Genomic DNA, 9,892 nt, shown 5'->3' on the forward strand with positions numbered 1-9,892 from the left:
AAACAATGAGAGGAAGCCCCTTCGACTGCATCGACTTTAACTATGAAAAGGGGAAGGAGTAATATGTAAAGGACCTCTCCAACCAGAAGCAGGAAGAGGAGGGCTTCAGCTCCTCTAGATCAGACCCTTGGCCTGCTGAATACCCAGTTGCAGGCCTAAGGCTGTCCCGTTGACTTCCCCTTCCTCTCTGCCTACCCAGCCCAACTCTCTTCCAGGCCCAAGCTCAAGGCCTCCCCTCACTACACCAGCCTCCCTATCAACGGCAATGGTACACATAAGAGCCTGGCCCAGGCTCTCCCGATTAATAAAGGTTTTCAAAGAAAAAAAGAAAATTATGATAGTGGTTGCTGACTTCCTGTTTGGATATAGAATTATGTCTCTGTTAACCTGGTAACAATAATAGAAAGGTTTTATTCTCCTCCCCAGGCATCCATCCAAGACATGATGGAAACCCTCCCAAGACTTGTCCAGACACATAACTGCTAACCACTTCTAATGATTCACGTCATTACAAAAGATGCTACCAGAAGGGACCTAGAATATAGCACCAAAGATTACAAAGTCTTGGGTAAGAAACTGAAGACCACAGGATCACAGGTTGTGACGTCCTGGTTGCTGCTCAATCTTGCACCAGAAGGTCAGATCCCAGAGCGTGACTACTACTCCCCTCAGGGTTCTAGGAGTGACCTTGGGAGTTGGGGGGTTTTCTCATAGTTGTTCTTGAGCCCCCATTTGGTGTGTTTTCTCCAATATCAATCACCAGTCAATGACCCCCCCCAATTTCATGAAATATTATCGATTAGCTTTTTACTGATATTATTGATAATATACATAAATATTGATAAATAAGCAAATATAATACAAATATAAATAGTATAAATAAAAAATGTTAATTGATAGCATAAATATTGATCATATAAATATAAAGATAAATAAATAAATAGATATTTACTGAGAAGGAACAACAAGAACCAAAATGCAATCTCCAAAACAAGGAGTCCACTCACTACCACCTTGGTCCCCAAGAAGAATGGGCTCAGACATAAGGCAATTGCTGCAAAATGTTCCTCGGATTTCAGAAGTTCACTTCTGGCATGACAGAGCCAACGGATGAGTCACTCAGTCCCTTGCCTACAGGATAAGGTGTCTCAGCTGCCATGTTGGTTCACTGCTGGGCTGGGGTACGCAGGTTGCTGCTCCGGGCTGGCTCCTCACAAGATTTAGCGACTGCTGTTGCTACCAGTTCCAGTTGCTAAGAGGATTTTTGATGGCTTATGACCTTTCAAAGCTCACAAGGTCATAACCTGGCCTGTCCCATCTCTGGTACTCATTCACCTAAGATCAGGAAAGAATAAACACAACTGAGGCAGAAGACAGGGGAGTAGCCATGTGTCCACGGGCACATGGCCGCCCAGTGGAAGGCTGTTGCCACATCTACCTCTCCCCTATTGAGAGACTCACAGTAGTGCTCACTAGCTCACACCAGAGACAGATTTCATCTGTTTGAGCATTTTATATGCAGGCTTAGCTCTGTCTCAGAAGCTAATTAAAAGGCTTTCTGGTACCACACAGTTTGAAGCAGAGAAGGAAAAGGTCTTGCCATTACAAAAGTCCAGGAGCAGGTTTACCAAGCTTCCACGTGGATTTACAACCAGGAACCCTATTGGATAGAGTGATGAAGTCAGGAAGGTTTGCATTCAAATCTTCCCTCATATACCACTAGCTGGTGGCCCTGAATGAGTCATTTAATTCTCAGCCTCAGTTTCCTCATCTGTAAAATGGGGATAATAGCACCTCCCTTCTAGGGTTGCTGTGAAGATTAAATGAGATTATATTTGTAAATGCTAGCTGTTATTGGCAGTAGCAGCTAGGTGGTGTAGTAGAGACAGTGCCAGGCCTGGAGTCAGGAAGATTCATTTTCCTGAGTTCAAATACTGCCTCAGACATTTACCAGCTGGGTGACCCTGAGCAAGCCACCTAACCTGGTTTGCCTCAGTTTCCTCATTTGTAAAATGAGCTGGAGAAGGAAATAACAAACCACTCTAGTGTATTGGCCAAGAAAATCCTAAATGGGGTCACAAAGAGTCAGACACAACTGAAACAACTGCACGACATTATTGACAGCAAGAGCATATTGTACATGCTCTAAGGAATGAGTCTTTATTGGTCAATCCCCCCATTGCAAAGTCAAGGCACGTGGAAGAGAAAATTTAATTTGGTAAACGAACAGACAGCTTAGAAGATAATATTTTGAAAATTGGATTCATATTTGTGAATCATGTCTCAAAATATTGGAATGACAAACTTGTGCAGGGATGTAGTATACATAATAAGGTCTAGTAAGGATGTATTCTCTGGGTATTTTGCAAATCTAATCAAAAGGACTTTAAAACAAAAAGAGTTGGGGTCAGGGAGAAAACCACTTACGTGTATCCACCATACTAGATACCATGTTGAATAGGCACAGTGAGGGAAGAAGACTGGCATTTGAGACCCCTCGACATTCACAGGAGACAAAATCCAAAAGAGGAGCCAGTAGTGGAAAGCATGGCCTCAAATGTCTACAAATTCCCAAAGGCTAGGCAACAATCAATTAAGATGAGCTCTTATAGATATCATTGAGAATTGGTTCCTGGCACAGTAGGCACTTAATAAATGCTTGTCTACTGACTGCATGACTGACTGAAACCTGGAGTACAGCTCTGGATTTTGCCATAAGAAAATGTATTCATGAGGAATTCTAGGAACAAGATCAGGGAAGAATAGTGGGGAACATTTGTGTGAAGTCCTGTGGGAGAAACAGAAGCAATTTTGTCATTAGAGCACCCTACAGAATACCTGGACAGAAAAATAAGAAACTGCCACAGACCTGGTACAGAATCATGGTATGATAGTAAAGATATCTGCTAGACTTCTCCTTCTATCAATGACAAAGCAGCTAATAACTTGTCTTAATGATAATTTCATTTTTTCGAAAGGTGGAGAAATCAACAAGAAGGCATTTTAATCTGTAACCAATTCTCATTAGCAGGGAGGAGAATTGGTTTCTGAGAAAGAAATGACGGGAATGTTGGGGAAAGTGACCACTTCCTTCCTAGAATTCTTAATAAAGAAGAGGAAATCCAATCATAGCCTGACAGGCACCCTGGATAATAGAGAAGCAGATGTCGAAGGGTTCAAAGGAAGAATAAGGAGTTGGGCTAAAATTCTTTGGGGGGAGTCAGACCAGGAGGGATGAGATACTCTCAAGAATTAAATTCTGAAGAGACCCTTGGCCCAGATTAATTTAGGGACCGAAAGAGCTAGAAGATATCATTGCGGAGTTGGATGATATCGATAATATGCGAAAGATAGTAGAAAAAGGAGAGGATAGGCAGGACCAGAGAAGAGTAAATGTCACAATTTTCGGAAAAGGGAAGAAAATGAAGTCATCCCCCACCGACATTGAGGCTTCCTCCTAAGTTATCACTCCTGACAGTGAAGGATCAGTGGGGAACTGCGTGGGGGGTAGCTTTCCCTCTCCAGGTCAGCAGCATGGTGGGAGGCTGATGTGGGGGGAGAGAAAGTGAACCTGCCCAACCCCATCATCCCCACAGTCACACCCCTTCTCCCGTCAGCGTGCCGGACCTAGATGGCTTGGACTCACAGAATGCCTATTCTGGGTACCTGCGCTATGCGAGATATCAATATCTTGATATAGAGATGATGGTCTAGATCAGGGGTCAGCAAACTACACCCCGAGAGCCAGGCCCCCAGCTAAGAATGTTTCAATTATATTTAAGTTCCCCTAAATAAATTTTATTCTACGTTAAAATATTTAAAAAAACAACCACTATTCTTAGGTGAATAGTAGAAAACCAGCCCAGATTTGGCCCTTAGCTGTAGTTTGTTAACTCCTGGTCAACAGGATCAATAATGATGGCAACAGATGCTGGGGCTCCGGGTGTCCCCCAGGGTCTCTGTCCCCTTCTTTTCTCCCGACTGAGTTCGCCTCAAGTGCCAGAATTCCCAGTGACGGCCCCTTTTTTCCTTCTCAGCATCAAGTTCATCCGTCGTCTTCTACCAGAAGGAATTAGGGATCCCACTTGCATCACAAGCTCTCCCCTACCCTAGTGAGAGAAAGGGCAGCTTTCGTCCAGCAGGTGGTGCAAGTTTTCTTCTCTCCAGGTCCAAGTTCTCAATTTGCCGGTCTGTGGCTTGGTTAGGGGAGCCCTGGAGCAATTTGAGGCAGGAGTGTTAACCACCCATTTAACACTGCTGTTCTTTGCATTTGGTTCATGTTGCCCTATCCTTTTGTAAGCAGTCTGCTCCAAGATGGAGAAGACCCCAGCTGTCTCCCCAAATTGGTTAAGGTCACTAGGATTCCTGGGATCTTTTTAAGGCTCAGGTCATAATGTGTCTGCAAGGTTGATCCTTACAAAATAATGACACCATTTTGCTTAAGAAAGAGATGGATTTACTGGTGACTGAGAAGCACAGAATGTAGAAAAATTCTTGGAGGATTCTTAGCTTACTAATCAACATGCCAGTCTTGAGAAGTTGAACCACAAATCACATGGACTTTCAGATGACCTACTAATCCAACTACCAACATCCCACTTTGTTGAATGTGGCTCCTGTATAGAAAGGAATCTTCCACCATAACCCTGAAGATGCTTTGCCCGCATGTATGAAGGTAATCCAGGCTACAATGGACTAATGCTGAAGTTCTTAACTTTTTTTTTGTGTCATAGATCTCTTGGGAATACTGATGAGGCCTATAGACCCCTTATCAGAATAATGTTTTTAAGTACATAAAGTAAAATACATAGGATTATAAAGGAAACTAAAGGTTAGTGAAAATGAAGATGTGGTTTTCTTTTCTTATCCAAGCTCATGGACCTTCTGAAATCTATCCACAGACCCCTTGAGGGTCCTCTGACAGCAGGTTAAAAAGTTCTGCCTAGCAGAAGTCAGATTACCTATACCTGATTCCTTACCATCCCTGATATTGATCATCATTTTCTAGACTAGGAGTTAACAAACTACAGCTAAGGGCCAAATCTGGACTGTTTTTCTACTATCCACCTAAGAATGGTGGGTGGTTTGTTTGGGATTTTTTTTTGATATTTTAATATAGAATAAAATTTATTTAGGGGAACTTAAATATGAAAAAAAAATTCTTAGCTGGGGACGTAGCTCTCTGGTTGTAGTTTGCTGATCCCTGTTCTAGACCATTATCTCTATAAGCCAATCAGGGTTGATTGTTGGATTGCTTAAAAAGTGCACTGAATAAAAATGTAACTGTATTAGAAGTTAAACAACAGACTTTGTTTTCTTTCTTCCTTTCCCCCAGGCTTAGGAGAATGGTAGAGGCATTAATGCTTACCTCTAGGTCTGTCTCCCAATTTATCAGTAGCTGAAGGTCTCAATAGTCATGTTTCCTAAACCTCCTCAGCACCAATGACCTTCTCCCACATCCTGCAGCTATACACCTTAAACCTCACCACCTTTAACCCTAGCCTCCTAACCTTGCACCTCTCCCACTTATTCATTTTACTAAGCCTGTTGTTCGCCATCACTGTTACCTCTGGTCCACAGGCCCCTAGGATTCCTCCAGTCTATCTCTGCCACTCTGACTTTCCTTGCTTCCATTCCTAGCCTTGGCCCCGTAGTCATTCAGTTTAATGTTTCACTAGTCAATGCTCTGGAATCTCTAACTCGACCCCTGACCTATAGTCATTTTTGACCTGTTAAGCCTGGACTCACCCAATTCCTCCACATCAGCTCTCAGGTTGCTAACTGCTGCGAGGAAGTCATGAAATCCAGTTGATTCACCTAGTAAAATTTATGTTGCATAACCACACCTGGGTCCTCAATAAACTTCTATTCTACTGGTGGGTGGTGTTTGGGATTCTTTATCTTTTACCACATATCCAATGTTTCAAATTGTTTTTTTCTTTACCCTCAAGCTCCTCACCCCCAACACTAACTACAGATGATTTGATAATAGTTAACAACTATATAGCATTTTACAGATGTGAGAAGCTGTCCCTTTAAAGCACTGCCTGTTAATACAGAGCAGCTTTGTCCTGAAGGGAACAGAATAAGGATTTTTACGTAGAGAGAAAAAATAAATCAATGAGTAAGGGATGTAAGACATTACCTCTATTATCTATGAAAATTTTCATACCTAGGGGCAGCTAGGTGGCACGGTGGATAGAACACCGGCCCTGAAGTCAGGAGGACCTGAGTTCAAATCCAGCCTCAGACCAAACACTTGACCCTTACTAGCTGTGTGACCCTGGGCAAGTCCCTTAACTCCAACTGCCTAAAAAAAAAAAAAAATTTGATGCCTAAAAGGAGTAGGAAAAGAACTTTGGTTTAATAAAAACTACTAAAATCTATATGAACTGATACAGAGTAAAGTGAGCAGAAACCAAATACTTTATTAAGATAACAGTAATATTGTAAAGATAAACAATTTTGAAAGACTTAGGAACTCTGATCAACATAATGTCCTACCACAATTCTAGAGGATTCAGTGTGAAACATGCTACCCATCTTCAAAAAGAGAGATGATAGATTCAGAGTAAAGATAATAGCATGGTTTTGTTTTTTGTTTTGTTTTGTTTTGACATGACCAATGTGGAAATTTGTTTTTCATTATTGCTATGTAAATGGTTATGTTTAAGATCTAAAGGTGTCATTATTGTAAGAGGCTGGTTTGTGTACATGGAAATGCATTGGTGGGAGCTCAAGAGCTAAAAAGGCGAGAAGGTCAAGTGTATTCCTCCTCAATAGGGTTACCCCAAGAGAATTTGAGTGTGATTTCATTAATGATGGTCTTTCTCTGGGAACCTAGACCTGCCAGTATGGGCAGATTGGAGTGAATAAGGCAACCCAAAGAATAAGGACATGTCCGCATGCCTAAAATATGAAGCACTATAGTGCATTTGTGAGTGACACAATAGCACTGGCCAGTTTATAACACTAATAGTAACAATAATAACAATTATTTATATAGTGCCTTAAGGTTTTCAAAGCATTTTGCAAATATCTCATTTGACCCTCACAATTTCCTCTTTTTACAAATGAAGACACTGAAGATATAAGGTTAAGAAAGGTTAAATAACTCACCCAGGGTCAAAAGCTAGTAAGTGTATGTTGTTGTTTTTTCCCTAGGCAATGGGGTTAAGTGACTTGCCCAGGGTCACACAGCTAGTAAGTGTTATGTGTCTGAGGCCAGATTTGAACTCAGGTCCTCCTGACTCCAGGGCCAGTGCTCTATCCACTGTGCCATCTAGCTGCCCCATGTTGTCATTCATTTTTGAAGAAGATCAATGACAGACATCACGATGTTGGGGTAAAATAGTGGATGATGGATGATGTCTTCGCTTTTACTTGAAATGGATTTGAGTGAGGCAGGGTTGTGCAAAGTCAGTAGCCTCTCTCTCTCTTCCAAAGGCATCGAAGTCCAGTGGCAAGACAAATCAGGATTACTGGTGATGTCCCAGGATGCAGCGGATGACCTTGGCATCTTCTAAGTCAAGGTCATTTCCTGGGCCTCAGTTAGTCTGAGGCAACACCCATTCAATAACTACAGCCTAGGCAAGAATTGAGACAAAAGATGGCCTAATTTACCATCACAAAAATATCAGTCTGGGAGGGGAAGATCTTCAAAATTTCTTGCTGGAACAGAAAACAATTCTATTTGCACTCATTCTAAGTCATTAAAGCCTAAGCAATGAGCCATAAAGGCTTGTTGTTCAGTCATATCCAACCCTTTCTTGGCAATGATACTGGAGTGGTATGCCATTTTCTTCTCCAACTCATTTTACAGATGAGGAAACTGAGGCAAACAGTGCTAAGTGACTTGTCCAGGGTCACACAGCTAGTAAGTGTCTGAGGCAACATTTGAACTCATAAAAAATGAGTCTTCTTGATTGCAGGTACTGGGCTTTATCCATTGGACCTCCCCTTAGAGGCTTGGGCTGGGGGCCTATTATTGGCCATTCAATGAAAGCCAGAGTGATTTGAGTTTAAAAGTGTAGTCAAGTAGCTCCAATGGAAACACAATGGGCTAGTCCAGAAGAAATGTATTGAAGCAATGCAGGACAAAAAGTAAATTGTCTCAGCCTTTAGAAAAAAAAATCTATCTCCCCAAAACCTCAAAATATCTTACAAAATATAATCAACCAAAATTATATTCCTAGGAACAGATCACACACATGTAAGGATATGGCGCCCCGAGAAGAGAGAAGGACCACATGTGGGGGCAGTAGTTGTGTGTGGCTGCAAGGGAGGCTGAGTTTAAACTCAGGTCTTCCTAACTCCTGGTCCAGGGCTCAATCCACTGCACCACCAAGCTGCACCTGACTCTTATCACAAGCTTGTAAATGCTATTATTATGGCCATTTTAGAGATGAGGAAACTGGTAAGTGGATAAGTGTCTGAAGCAGGATTCAAAGTCAGGTCTTCTTGACTAGCTACTCTAGCTACTCACTGCCATGCCTAACTGCTTCCTTCTTCATGGTAATGTGGACGCCATCTAACTAGAGATCCCATAACTCTGCTCCTCCTTTCCTTAACACTTCTTATCATTTGCACGTGTATAACCTATATCTGATTCTTACCACTTGGGGAGGGAGGAGGGAAGGGAGAGAGGGAGAGAATTTGGAACTCAAAACTTAAAAAAAAAGTTAAAAATAGTTTTAACATGTAATTGAGGGGAAATTTTTATGTATTTATATATAAATAGATATACAAATATATATTGCATATATACACATTTATATATGTTTAAATATAAATATATATGTGACTTAAACTTTAAAAAAAAGAACAGTTCATACCAGACTAATCTTATTTCCTTATTTGTCAGGGCTTTTAGGCAAGTACATCAGGGCAACAAAATCTGTAAGGATTGTAGGAGAGCACTTGACAATTCTCTAGTGATATTCTTGTGGGAAGGGTGGAGCAGTGTGGGCTAGACAATAGAAATGAAGTAAAGTCAGATTCAGTTAAATGACCTAACCAAGAGATTAGTTATTAATGGTTCAATGTCAGCACAGAAGGAAGTTTTCATTTGAGTGCCCCAGGGATCCATGCTTAAATAAATTTCAAATAAATTCATTAAAATTTAAAGTGTAAGAGTGACATGCTTACTGATTTTTAAATAAATTTATTAAAATTTAGAATTACAGAACAATATGCTTATTAAGTTTTCAGGAGACAAAAGCTGCAAGGGATAGTTAACCTGTTGGATGAGCGAGTCAGGATCCAAAATGATCTCATTTGCTAGCTGTGTGACCCCAGGCAAGTCACTTAACCCGGATGGCCTCACCAAAAAGGAAAAAAACACAACAAACAAAATGATTTCATTTGGCTGTAAGATTTACCTGAATCTAGTAAGAAAATTTGAAGGAAGAAAATATAAAGACTTCAGTTAAAAAAATTGACTTCATGAGTGCCTGCTTATTATGAGTCAGCTGTGTGATTTGGCAACCACAGAAGCTCATGCAATCTTTGGAAGTATAGATAGTCACAGTGTCAGGGTCTGGGAAGAGAGGTGATAACTTTGCCACTATACTCTGTCCACAGCATACAATGTCTAGGGTATCATGTTTGATTCTGTTTGCCACATATTAAAAATATCTAGGGAGCAGCTAGGTGGCACAGTGGATAGAGCACCAGCCCTGGAGTCAGGAGGACCTGAGTTCAAATCCGGCCCCAGACACACAACACTTACTAGTCGTATGACTCTGGGCAAGTCACTTAACCCTAAAAGCCTCAAAAAAAAAAAGTAAAATAAAAACATCTGGAAGATGTGGAGCATCCCAAAAGAGGGCAGCAAGGGGGAAAAAGGGCCTCAAATCATCTCACCTTGGGATCAGTTGGATGAACTAGGGCC

Source organism: Vombatus ursinus, unplaced genomic scaffold, assembly GCF_900497805.2.
Source record: "Vombatus ursinus unplaced genomic scaffold, bare-nosed wombat genome assembly UNPS02014789.1, whole genome shotgun sequence".
NCBI lineage: Eukaryota > Metazoa > Chordata > Mammalia > Diprotodontia > Vombatidae > Vombatus > Vombatus ursinus.